The sequence below is a fragment of the Aulonocara stuartgranti genome (genome assembly GCF_965226115.1).
Source record: "Aulonocara stuartgranti genome assembly, chromosome: 2".
In the NCBI taxonomy this organism is placed as follows: domain Eukaryota; kingdom Metazoa; phylum Chordata; class Actinopteri; order Cichliformes; family Cichlidae; genus Aulonocara; species Aulonocara stuartgranti.
In genome coordinates, this window is record NC_138940.1 from 2,087,510 (window position 1) to 2,100,994 (window position 13,485).

Sequence of the window (13,485 nt, forward strand, 5' to 3'; positions counted from 1 at the left end):
ATTTCTGGCTCCGCTAATCGCATCTCTTCCTGCTTTGACAAGCAAGATGGAGTCTTCCATGTTTCCAGTGAATGTGACTCCTATCCTGCTTTCAGTCAGTGTAAACACAGGACTGTGTCTCCCGCCTCCGTCGAGCCTGCACTTCCTGCTGCTGCTGTGGGCTTCTTGTGACATAGACCAGCGTCGATGCTCTGCAGCACGGGGCACTCGCTCCAGGCCAGATAGCTGCCTGCTGGACCTCACACTGGCTGTGTCACTGTCCATGCTTCCTTCTTTGTCTTTTATTAGGTACAAGCACTACTTTTGTAATTCTGACCCTTTGAAAAACTGATACAGAGTCTTTGTTTATCAATAAAACGGCCCTTTGGTGTCATTTTCCTAAAACGTTCCAGCCGTCACTTTCATCTAAAGTCACTTAGCCATAGCTACAAGAGAAAAGGGGGTAACAGTTACAGAGGACGGGAGGCCTGCATTAAGAGATTTTAGGTAGTGAACAAATTTGGAGTATTATTGGCAAAAATGCAACATTACATTAAAATGACTCATTTATAATACAGCCCATCTCAGAGTGTCACTCATATACGAGTGCTGTGAAATGTTAGCTTCTCAAGATATGTTTAAATGTTCTGTTGACTCGCTTTCAGTGCTTTGAGATCCATATTTGAACACGACTGTGGTAAAAACTGCTGAAGACAAAGGCCTGAGTCAGTCATGACCTGTAGTCTGGGACGGCACAACGTGAACGCACAATATAACCAACTTTAGGTTGGAACGCACAGATTTGATTGACAATAATTTTATGTGACAATGATGCAACAAGTGACAAAGATATTAGCAGACGCACTCATATCAATCCAAACTCTTCCAGATCGTAGAATAACGGAGTTGAATGGTTTTTGTTTCTGAAACCTGCTTCGTTCTGTTTCTGAAGCGTTCAGATGCTGTGGTTCAAAGTTTATATGCTGCTTTTCACAACTGCTCGACTTCACAGAGATGTTTTTGTTCTTTTCAGTTTGAGTTGGTATAGTTTTAAATAATGTAACTCGATCTGTTAAACAGTTTATCTGTTCAGACGTGGGTGTTGTTTTTTTATCTATTTAGGATCTTGTTTTTGGGTGTTTTTTTTTAACTCACAAACATTTATATGTATAAATATGTGAAGTAGGAAAGATGGAAGAGTTCTTGTACATCAGGTCAGCTCAGGCTGCTGATCGTAGGGACTGAATTGTCTCTTTAAAATTCTCTCAACGTACTGACTTCTTGAAACACTTGCAGTTTGTCCGTCCTTCTGCTGAAACCTTCACTTCTTGCTCTTATTTGTGAAATTTACTGTAATGGTAAATGACACAAAGCCTGTAAGGTCAAAGCATGAAATGAAGTCCAGCTGGTGATTCTGAGGGTTTGCCTTTAGGTGTTGTTCTACGCACAGACGCACACGACGGCACGGTTCATCTTCCTGCCATCAGTGTGTCGACACGTCACCATGAAATAACTGCAGCGGAAGAGTCCTTAAAAATACTGAGCATGAGGACAGAAGATGAGAAAACGTCTTTGTTCTGAAGCATAAACGTTTTTCTATGAAGTATGAAACCTGACACTTCCTGTTGCCTCCATGATTGAAGACGATGCAGAAACTTGCAGCTCGTGAAACACTGCAACACACACAGACACACACACACAGACACACACACACACACAGAGACACACAGACACAGAGACACACACACAGAGACACACACAGAGACACACACACAGAGACACACACACAGAGACACAGAGACACACACACAGAGACAGACACACACACACACACACACACAGAGACACAGAGACACACAGACACAGAGACACACAGACACAGAGACACACAGACACAGAGACACAGACACACACACAGACACAGAGACACACAGACACAGAGACACACACACAGAGACACACACAGAGACACAGACACACAGACACAGAGACACACACACAGAGACAGACACACACACACACACACAGAGACACAGACACACAGAGACACACACACAGAGACACACAGAGACACACACACACACACACACAGACACACACACACAGACACACACACAGAGACACACAGACACACACACAGAGACACAGAGACACAGAGACACACACAGACACACACACAGAGACACAGAGACACACACAGACACACACACACACAGAGACACACAGACACAGAGACACACAGACACACACACAGAGACACACAGAGACACACAGACACACGCACACACACACACACAGACACACACAGAGACACACAGACACAGAGACACACAGACACACACACAGAGACACACAGAGACACACAGACACACACACAGAGACACACAGACACACACACACACAGAGACACAGAGACACACAGACACACACACAGAGACACACAGAGACACACAGACACACACACAGAGACACACAGAGACATACAGACACACACACACACAGACACACACACACACAGACACACACACACACACAGACACACACAGTGGGGGATGAACTGAATAACTCTTCAAATGTTAGACGACTGTCTCTGTGTGTGTGTCTGTGTCTCTGTGTGTCTCTGTGTGTGTGTCTCTGTGTGTCTGTGTGTCTCTGTGTGTGTGTGTGTCTGTGTGTCTGTGTGTGTGTGCGGCCCGTTTTTAAACATTACCTTATTAAGACAAAAGGACGAGGCAGAAAGTCTGCGTTTGTCTTCTTCTCTCAGCTCTCGAAGGATCCACAGAAACCTGTGCCGTGTGCAGTTTGGATATTTCTACACTGAATATCAATAATTATTAATTACTAATCTGACCACAGTGACTTTATGTGCTGCTCCGGCCCACACACACACTGTGCTCGAGGTTCAGACATTTTTGTGGAGAAACGTTTGAATTGGTTTGTGAGGAGCAGCTGTTTGTTTAGGAGATGGTGACTTTTTAAGAACCTCAGACTTTACAGTTACAGAATAAATACAGTTTGATCCACACATATCTGGACCATGTGATGTGGTCTGCTTCAGATTACTGCTTCAGCCTGGCAGCTTCCCACCAAAGTGCTTCCTCGTCTTTACCTTACAGGGTAAAGTGCTCGGGAATGACTGGTGTTGTGATTTGGTGCTTTATAAAAATTAAAAAATTGTCAGTTAATTGTCCAAAGATTCCCAAACAGCTGATACGTTTGTAAAACTGCCTGAACTAAAGGTAAAGTACAGTCACTGTGGTTGTAGCTGGCTGGGGGAGGTGCTGTTAGTCAGCCTGTCTCGGCCTCCTGAGCTGTAGCAGTGAGGAGATGAACTCCTTCAACACGCCAGGCGTTTAATCTCACTTCACTTTCTTTCTTCCTGCTTTTCCTTTTACGCTTCCCAGTTTTCCCGCCTCCCTTTGGCTGCACCTCCCCTTCTCTCTTCCAGTTGCCCTGGTTTCTCAGCTTCCTGCTCCTGTCACAACCCTTTCCCCACTTCCTCTTCCACTCCTTTGTTTCTCCCTCTCTTCTCTGCTATCTTCTGTCTCTCCATCTCCTCAGGTCCTAGCTGAGGATCCTTGGTTCCTCTAATATTATCCAATCAGTAATATCTTAAGGGGGCATTTCCTGGTGTATGGCCCATCCTCTTACAGCCATACAAGGTAACAGTGGAATGTCTCAGCTTCATAAGAGCGAGACGCCGGGAGGAGAGGGCGACCCATTCTGATGAGCAGTCGTGCCACGAGCTCCCACTTAATGTGGAAAAAATCTTAACTTTAGGGAATTTTAAAGGAAGCCAGATACGTTTGTGACCTCATCACCAGCAGCTACCAAACAAGAGACACAACCAAAGTAAAGGGCAGTTAATTACTTTCACCAGGCAACGCTGAGCACCCGGCGAGTGAAGATGAAAAGCAGAGTCCTCTCATCAGCCCAGCGGCGCCGCAGCTCGCCGACCTGCAGCAGAGCGTCAGGTATGATGTTGGCGATGTCTCTCGGGCACTGTGGTCTGGAACGTGTTGATGTCACAGCGATATTTGACTGCCTGTAATCTTGTAACGATGCAACTGAACGTCTTCTGTTACGCTGTTTTAAAAAGTCAGCGATTTTTGCTTTGCAGCCTTTAGGAAGTTATTTGTTACACCAACATTACACTGAGTGTATCTGTATCGTAGCAGGAGGACACAGTAGCCTGCACATTGCTGTTTCTAGATGTGAATGAATGCTCCTCCACTGTTATTAGACACAAGCTGAGGCGATTGTAAGGTCCACCGAGCAGGAACCTCTAACAGGGTGTTTGTATATCATCTGTGTACCAAGGAGCCTGATGGTTCACCGCACCGTTTGCTTTCCCAGGCCGGATGTCTCTAACCTCAATGATGTGATCACTGATTGATTGAAGCTCGTGATCCCCGTGAAAGCGTCGGTGTATAAAGCAGTGTGATGAAAGAAAAGGTCACAGGAACAAAATACTCATGAATGCAAAGCACTTAATTTCTGCTTTTTTCCTCAGGACACTGCTTTGTTGTGGTAAGTGAGAAAAGATGGAAGAGGAGAATATGTGGAAGCAACAGCCTGGGTAAGAGCATTCCCCATATATTCCCAGTTTAGCTGTTAATAAAGTTTATGGAGAAGTGCAAACGAGAACAACACGTTTCATTAAATCCATCTGATAAAGATTCATGCATTTAATGAAGCACTGCTTACTTTCACTCAGTTACTTTGTTCTCTCTCTGAGTGTTGGGCCGTAATACAGGAGAGCTTTCATCTGCGTAATCACACTGACAGCTGCAGACTGACTTTATCCATTGCAGGTTACCAGTTTGGTTTTCTTTGTAAGGCAGGGTCACAGCAGCAGCACGGTGGGCGCGCTGACACCATGAGCCCGTGCTGCTGCCGCCCCTGTGAGGTCCGTGAGAAAGTGTGCAGGCAGAGAGAGAGGGAGGAAATGCTGTATTTATTTCCCAAGGAGTCAAAATTCTTAAGGGTAGTTAGGAGGACATTCACATAACCCCCTGTACACACTCAGACGCTCCCTGTGGGACCAAAGAGCAGCGATTCCCAGGACAATTTTCACATGGAAGGCGAGGGGGTTCGTGGTGATGCTGGTGGTGTGGGAGTGGGTCTGTGAAGTGGGAAGCCAGAGTCTGTTCACACAGATTTTCGATGCTTCTCTGCGTTTGTTACCCGTTTGCCGCGCAGCAATACATCCCATAATTATCAGACGTTTCGTGAGGCAGCACTTTGTGCTTTTTATACTTTTCGCTCTTCATTCGTCTTCACACAAATGTCACACTTTGAGTCTTTTGATCCTAATGTGTAAAAAGCCGCTCGAGCGGCCGCGTGTTCGCCTCAGGTGTCTGTGGTGCTGACGCTGCGTCGGCTGCTGTAACGTCTTTTCCTGCCTGCACACAAAAGTCAGATGGGGTCATGTAACTCTGCAGAGCCCACACAAACATTTAGATTAAATACTTGTAGATATTTACAGTGTTTAACGTCCTGCCATGTTTTTAGCTGATATTTGTCCAAAGTGGTTGTTTCTTCTCGTTCAGGTTCCTGTTCTCAGGGTGGGAGGCTGAAGAAACCACGACTCCTTCGTATGTTTGCTTTCCCTGATTCTTCCCTAATTAGAGGCCACACTGTCAGCTGATCAGGACCCAGCTCGCCTCGGTGCTCACATGCACATGACCATTTTTGGTAGTAATGATGATTTAAGCTTCTTTTATGGCTCCTGCTGCTTTTGCACACTGTGTGACTTTGTTTACCATTTCATTGGCTACACGAGGCTGTCCTGCAGCTTTTATTTGAAAAAAGATGAATTCCACAAACATAGGTGTCACCTGTCAGTGAGAGAGGGGGGGGCACTCGAGTAAGGATGTGACAGATGGGGAGAGGGGCTTCCTGTGTGTGATTTAGGGAGCCAGGGGGAAGAGAAAGAAGACCATATTTGGCAATGTTTGTCTTAGCATAAGACACGGCTCTGACTGTTATCACACTCTGTCTAAACACACACAGATTCCCAGCAGCTAAACGTCACTGATTACAGACGAGCTTTCTTAACATGTAATGATTAGTTCAGACTGGGTCGCTGATGTAAAGATGTTATTCATCATGCTCTTATATTCAGAGATTATTGGGCTTATTTTTAGCAACAGCAAACTGCAGAAGCATCTGATAAATGGCAAAAACCACCGCTGCTCCCCACAAATGTTCAGTTTATCAGGAGAAACTTTATTTCTGTCATTTAAATGCAAAGTGCACCAAAATGTCTTTGCAACGTTGTTTTGATGTGAATCCATTTGTGGAGAACGTCTCTTCAGATATGAGCCACTGTGGGACTGTGGCCTTTCTCACACACAGCCAGCCACTGTGTGTGAGAAAGGCAAACAGCTGGGTTTTCTTCTTAATATGGTCGTGCTGAGCCAAACGCACACGGAGCAGGACTGAGTGAGATAAAGACCTCCTCTCTCTGCTGCCTTTTAAGTGAGTCTTTTACTGGTGTGACTAGAAAAGGGAATGTTGCTGCCGAAGGAGGAGGTGCGGGTGAAGGTTGGGGGGTGGGGGGGTCACATACTATCAGTGGGAGCGATCGCAGACTGGAAGAGGGAATGTTTATCCAAAGCAGTGATCCCATTTTCCATGATCCTCAAAATAAGAGACTTGCCTTATATGGTCAGACTGGGAGTTTCCAGCTGAGCAGAGTCAGAACATTTGTGGAAAACACCCGGCCTCTGCTTCTCCCATTGCCTTAAGTGTCTCAGTCTGCTGCACCTTCCTTTGATGGATGAACAGCTCGGAAAAAGGAATTCTATGAATAATCACTGCTTAGTAGTTCTCTCAGATGGATCCGGAGTAACGTGCCGGTCCATCCCGAGCCTTCGGCAGAGTTTTAGCTCTCATCCAAACTGTGGGAGAGATGAACAGCTTTCTGAGACTGGCCCAAACAGCAGCGGCATGTTCCCGTGTCACAGACCAGGACCAGGCCACAGCAGAATCCACTCCTCGCTTACTGAGGCGGCCGTTGTAAAGGGCGTCTTCTGTTTCTACTCGTGTATGTTGCAGATGTCTTTCACGTGTTTCAGGTGCACAAAACTCCAAAACCTGAGACGATGTGTGTGACTGCGTGCACACAGAAGCTGAACCAGTACGGGACACCGGTGCACAGCTACCAAATCAAATCATCTCTGGCTCGATTATTCCTGCAGAAATGTTTGAACTCTGCACTTCATGTCAGTCGCTCCACACACACGCACACGCGCGCACACACACACACACACACACACACACACACACACACACACGCATGCACACACACACACACACACGCATGCACACACAGAGAGACACACACACGCACACATGCACACACACACACACACACACTCTCACACACTCTCACACACTCTCACACACACACACGCACACGCATGCACACACACACACACACACTCTCACACACTCTCACACACACACACGCACACGCATGCACACACACACACACGCATGCACACACAGAGACACACACTCTCACACACGCACACGCATGCACACACACACACACACACATGCACACACACTCTCACACACACTCTCACACACACACACGCACACGCATGCACACACAGAGACACACACACACACACACACACACACACCGTGAAAGTGTGACTCGTCTATATGTGTTCTGAGGTCCTCTCTTTTCATTCATATCTAAACTGCTTCCCTCTGTGTTTCTGCAGTTTCCTTCCATCCCTGCGGCCCATGGTGCAGTGCTGCATCTCTGGTCAGTTGGTAGTCTGAGATGAAGCACTGTAGCTCGGGACGGAGGGCGCAAATACCAATTTAAACATATCCACCACCAGGACACGTAGCCCAGCAGCAGGTCTCCACAGACCTGCTGCTGGAATAGGAAAAAATCCCGGATCCTGTGAAAGGAGGCAGCTGCAGGCATGGCTGTGGATTTTAGGTGACTGGACTATTAAATTGAATTTATAACTATTCCAGTTCTAACAATGCTGCTTTGTCCCATTTCAAGAACAAACCAAACTGTACCTTCCTCTTCTCCTCTCTCCTGGGGTCCAGTTTTCCCAGGAATCCCTTGACCTATCAGAAAGGGGGATTCCTGGAAATACTGTTCTTGGGGGTGGGGCTTATCAGCAATCCTTTATGCTTTAACTGTATAATAAAACGGATTATTTGCACTGACTGACTTTTGAATTCATGTGTTATTTAAACACAAGAGAAACCAAAGTGAGGAGCGGCTGTAATGTTACCGTGATGGAGAAATATTTACTGTCACACGTCGTTAGGTGAAGATGGAAGAATAACTGGTTTTACATTTTATTTAAAAAGATTTCATCCTGAATATGAAGCGTTTTTGTGTGTGTGTCATGATCCCGCCTGTGCTGGAGTACTATGTTGTTCGTCTGTTCAGAAACAATAAAGAAAAGTCCTCGTGACTGTTCCAGCTGCTGATGTCTGCTGTGCTTCTTACTTCCTTAATGATGTCAACATTAGGTTTTCCAGTGTAGTACAATGAAACGTGTTTCCATATGAATGGGAAGAAAAGCAGTAACAGAAAATATAAACAAGTACAAGTACAGTGCCTCCAAACAAAGGAGTATATACTTGCATCACCTGCGTCCATAAGTAACTAACTGAACACATGACCACATCATGACAGACATGGTGATGAAGCTGAACGTGATCAAACATTAGGCTGCAGCAGGAAGCACCACAGATGCGACCTGGTCCAAACCAGCTGGAGCTGCGGGAGTCACATCCACACAAACGGTGACACGTTGTTCCCCTCGTGGTGGAGCCGCCACACAGCTCAGTGTCGAGCCACGTTTCTTCACCACGAGCCGTATGGGGCTACATGTTACTGCTATCCAGGGGTGCTACCAGAGGGGTGGGCGACAGGAGCCCCCCGTGAACTTCTGTGTGTGTACGTTTCTTTTTTTTCTTTTCTGTAATAAACAGAACAGCTCATAGACACAGCGCAGCCTGCCGCACAGTGAGATGTATGAGAACCTGCAAAAACATGATTATTAATGTGAGCCTGCAGTTATTACAGAACAGTAAGATTAACGTTTGTTCCACATTACACAGATTAAATAAAATATACAGAGATTAGGTCAGATATGCTCCAGAGGATGATCCATGCTCAGTACTTGTTGTGTCCAGCACGTAGCAGCAGGTGGTTTAAACCGTGTGACTGCTGAAGCGCGCTTTCTATCTTTGTTTTGGTTTTATTTGTGGGGAAAAACACAGGTACACAGTGGAAGCACAGATGTCCCAGTTTTACAGTGGAACTGGGAAGCAGCTCACGTTTGTGGATCTGTGCGAATTTGTCCCCAAACCCCACGTGGGCGCGCGGCGTGACCTGTGCGTATCAGGCGATTCGTCCATGCGTGTTTACGGCGAATGTTCCTGCGGTTTCAGACGTTTGTGTGCACAGAAAGCTCCCTATGATTCCTGAGCTTAATAAACTGCGAGTCTTTGTTCAGGTTTGGATGTGTGCGTTTGTAAAATCGTTTTATATGTTTGTTAATTTATCTCAATCATGTAAACAAAGTTCATTCAGCAAAGAAAAGAAATGGTTTAGAAAATGAAGCTAATACATTTCAATATAGCTTCAACTGCTCTGCTTCAGTTCAGTGGGAGGAAGTACACACAGATTTAATCCCAGCCCTTTGCCATGTGGGTTTACTCCTGTGGATTATACACAGCTGCAATCCTGACACATATTTCTCTCCATAAAAATGTGCTGCACACAGTCTGCACACGTGCATCTGCTCAGCGGCCTTCTCAGCCACGCTGGTTACCCCGACGTCTGCAGAAGCACCGAGTAATGAAGCTTGAACTTTCAAAATGAGCAAAAGAAGTCAGCTGAGGCGGTACAATGACTTCACTGGGCAGGTCTAAGAATTATTATAGAATTATCATATTATTATTTCTTATAGCTGCATCTGTGATGTTGACACTGGCCTCGTCTCTTTGTCTTCTCTCCTTTTTATTTATTAAAACAACACTAGACAAAGCTGCTTGTGAAAAAGTCATCGCCTCCTAAACCTGATATCTCAGCAGCAAGAATATAAATCAGGCATTAAGTGTTTCACGTCTCTGTGGAGGAGTCGTGAGGTACTCGTGTTCACTGAGTTATGTCAAAGGACCTCAATCACCAGGACGCTCGCTGACACGTTTGAAACCGATGACTGAATATAATCCTTCAGGATTTCCTGGCACAGCAGGCTTCATGGTTCCATGGATTACAGCACCTCTCACTGTAATGCACTGAACGTGGAGGCTGAACGGTCATAGTTATCGCTGAGGTTCCCAAGTGTGTGCACAGGTCCTGGCTCCTGTTTACATTTTGTTTTCAGAAAATGTATTTTAATTGTGCTTTGCACAGTTTTTTGCTCCTCGTTGTCTTTGCAAAGCAAACACGAAGAATCCACTAAATGCACTTTCATCTACGTGACCGCCACGGCCCAGAACATCAAAGGTTGTTCTGTTAGTGCTGGTGTGTCACAGTCTTAGCACACCGCTGTCATACACACACCTGGACATCCATCATCATATGTAGGACTGATTTCTTTTTGCACAACATCTCTAAAGTTAGAAATATCCTGTCTCAGAGTGACGCTGAAAAACTAGTTCGTGCATTTATTACTTCCAGGCTGGACGACTGTGATTCATTATTATCAGGAAGTCCTAAAAACTCCCTGAAAAGCCTTCAGCTGATCCAAAATGCTGCAGCAAGAGTCCTGACAGGGACTAGAAAGAGAGAGCAGATTTCTCCTGTACTGGTTTTGATTCACGGGCAACACGTGGTTAAAAACACACCTACCACGTCTCTACCAAGCACTGGTTCTCCTCAGGGGTGCTGATGCAAAGTTTAGTACAAATCACATCATGAAGTTCACAGACAACAGCGCAGATCTCACCTGGGACAGCAACGAGAGCAGGGAGGAGGTGGAGGAGGTGCAGATGGCTGCTTCTCCCAAAGCCTGCTTCTGTCAGACGCTTCTTCCTGTTAAAAGGGAATTTTTCCTTCAAGCCATAATTAACCTCAGTGTGTGAAGAGGACTCTCCATTTACATGCACAAACTGGAGTCTATTAGATAGATATGATACAAACCACTGCAGCACAGTACCTGTAATACCTGCAGCATGTTCTAATCGCTCTAATAGGATATTATGGTCGACAGTATCGAACGCTGCACTGAGGTCTAGCAGGACAAGCACAGAGATGAGTCCACTGTCAGAGGCCAGAAGAAGACTCGCTGGTTTGTTCCCTGCACCTTCAGGTCGGGGAGTGGGACCTCACCATCATTGCCGCTTATGCAGCACACGACAGTTTCAGGCCTCCTGCTGGGAGACTTCAGCGCTCATGTGGGCAACAACGGTGAGATGTGGAGGGGCGTGATTGGGTGGAACAGCCTGCCTGACCTGAACCCAAGCTGCACATGACTAACACTGTGTTCAAACACGAGTGTCTGTAAGTGCACATGGCAGCAGGATATGGAGGAGAAGAGCCATGTGCATCAAAGATGCTTGTGCTTCAGTAATGAACAGCACCATAAAATATGCATTAATAAATTCATTTTTACATTATTTTATTCATTTAAACATTACTGAAGTAATTAATTTAATTTAAAATAAAAACACCATTTATATACATCAATACTTCAAAATGAATTATTACAGTAAGCACACATGGATGATGACACCATGTTCACCTAACCCCAGCCTCTAACACGCTGCATGTTCAGTATACTGCAGTGAGTTTAACCATTTCCTGCACCTACAGTTCCTGCATGTGTGCGATACAGATACTGAAGTTTAGTTAATAACAAAATAAAATAAATCCAAAGCTGAAAATGATTCAGTTTATGAATTTTCTCTGTTCTGTCTGTGCTCATAAACCCAACAACAACAACAACGGTTTCCCTGCATGTTGCATTGTGTTGTACATGTACAGATCAACACATCTGTGCACACGGCTGAATATGAACACGTTACTTGTTTAATTGCTCGTTCAGCAGACATCAAAGAACTTCCTCAACCAGCTATACTGGTATCTTTTTTCCAGTTTATGAATTCCAGTATGAAGTGGCAGTAGGTCTGGAGGTGGAGCAGGTCATCCACTGATCAGAAGGTCGGTGGTTCGATCCCTGGCTCCCCCAGTCTGTGTCCTTGGGCCAGATACTGAGCCAAGTTTCTCTCCGACCATCAGAGTCTGTGTGTGAGTGTTAGCTGGTGCTTGGATGAATGTTGTGCTACGAAGCTGATTATTAGAGACTGAAGAAATAATTAATGGCAGGACTTTGAGCAGTTTTGTAGGAATGGGGTCTAAAAGACACGTTGATGGTTTGGAGGAAGTAATTATTGAAGTTAACTCAGAAAGATCGACTGGAGAAAAAGAGTCTGACTTAACATCAGTGGTGCTAAGAGCAGCTGTAGATAATATTTCTCCTGTTTTGGCTTCCTGTTAAATCCAGAATTCAAAATCCTGCTCCTCACATACAAGGTCTTAAATAATCAGGCCCCATCTTATCTCAATGACCTTGTAGTACCATATCAGCCTATTAGAGCACTTCGCTCTCGCTCTGCAGGCCTACTTGTTGTTCCTAGAGTATTTAAAAGTAGAATGGGAGGCAGAGCCTTCAGTTTTCAGGCCCCTCTTCTGTGGAACCAGCTTCCAGTTTGGATTCAGGAGACAGACACTATCTCTACTTTCAAGATTAGGCTTCAAACTTTCCTTTTTGCTAAAGCATATAGTTAGGGCTGGACCAGGTGACCCTGAATCCTCCCTTAGTTATGCTGCAATAGACGTAGGCTGCCGGGGACTCCCATGATGCACTGGGTGTTTCTTCTTCACTCACTATGTGTTAACAGACCTCTCTGCATTGAATCATATCTGTTATTAACCTCTGTCTCTCTGTATCCTGTCTTCCTTTTCTCACCCCAACCAATCACAGCAGATGGCCCCGCCCCTCCCTGAGCCTGGTTCTGCTGGAGGTTTCTTCCTGTTAAAAGGGAGTTTTTCCTTCCCACTGTCACCAAAGTGCTGCTCATAGGGGGTCATATGATTGTTGGGTTTTTCTCTGTATCTATGAAGCGCCTTGAGGCGACTTTTGTTGTGATTTGGCGCTATATAAATAAAATTGAATTGAATTGAATAATATTACATCTGTGGGATGATTACTGGCCATTTTTCTCTAATGGTTCAAATGTTATTCATGAAGTCGTTACTAGTTAAGGTTAGAGGGATGGTTGGCCCGACAGAGCTCTGACTGTCAGCCTGGCTACAGAGCTGAAGAGAAACCTGGGGTTGTTCTGATTGTCACAGGAGCTGCAGGAGCTGCAGGATCCACAGTCCAACCTAACGAGGATGTGAAATTATTAACAAGATCATTCAGAAGCTAAGCTGAGAAATTTGCCTCAAAAGTGATTCGAGTGCGTACGATACGATCCACAAGTTTCTACAGTGATTTGGCT

At 45.4% G+C, this 13,485-nt stretch overlaps 1 long non-coding RNA gene across 1 annotated transcript; it reads left to right on the plus strand.

The window, feature by feature from the left end:
- Window positions 1-3,464: 3,464 nt before the first annotated feature.
- On the plus strand, window positions 3,465-8,451 carry LOC309691092. Its single transcript, XR_014271886.1, has 2 exons — window positions 3,465-3,953; window positions 4,493-8,451. It is a non-coding gene; the product is annotated as an uncharacterized lncRNA (long non-coding RNA).
- The last annotated feature ends 5,034 nt before the right edge of the window (window positions 8,452-13,485 follow it).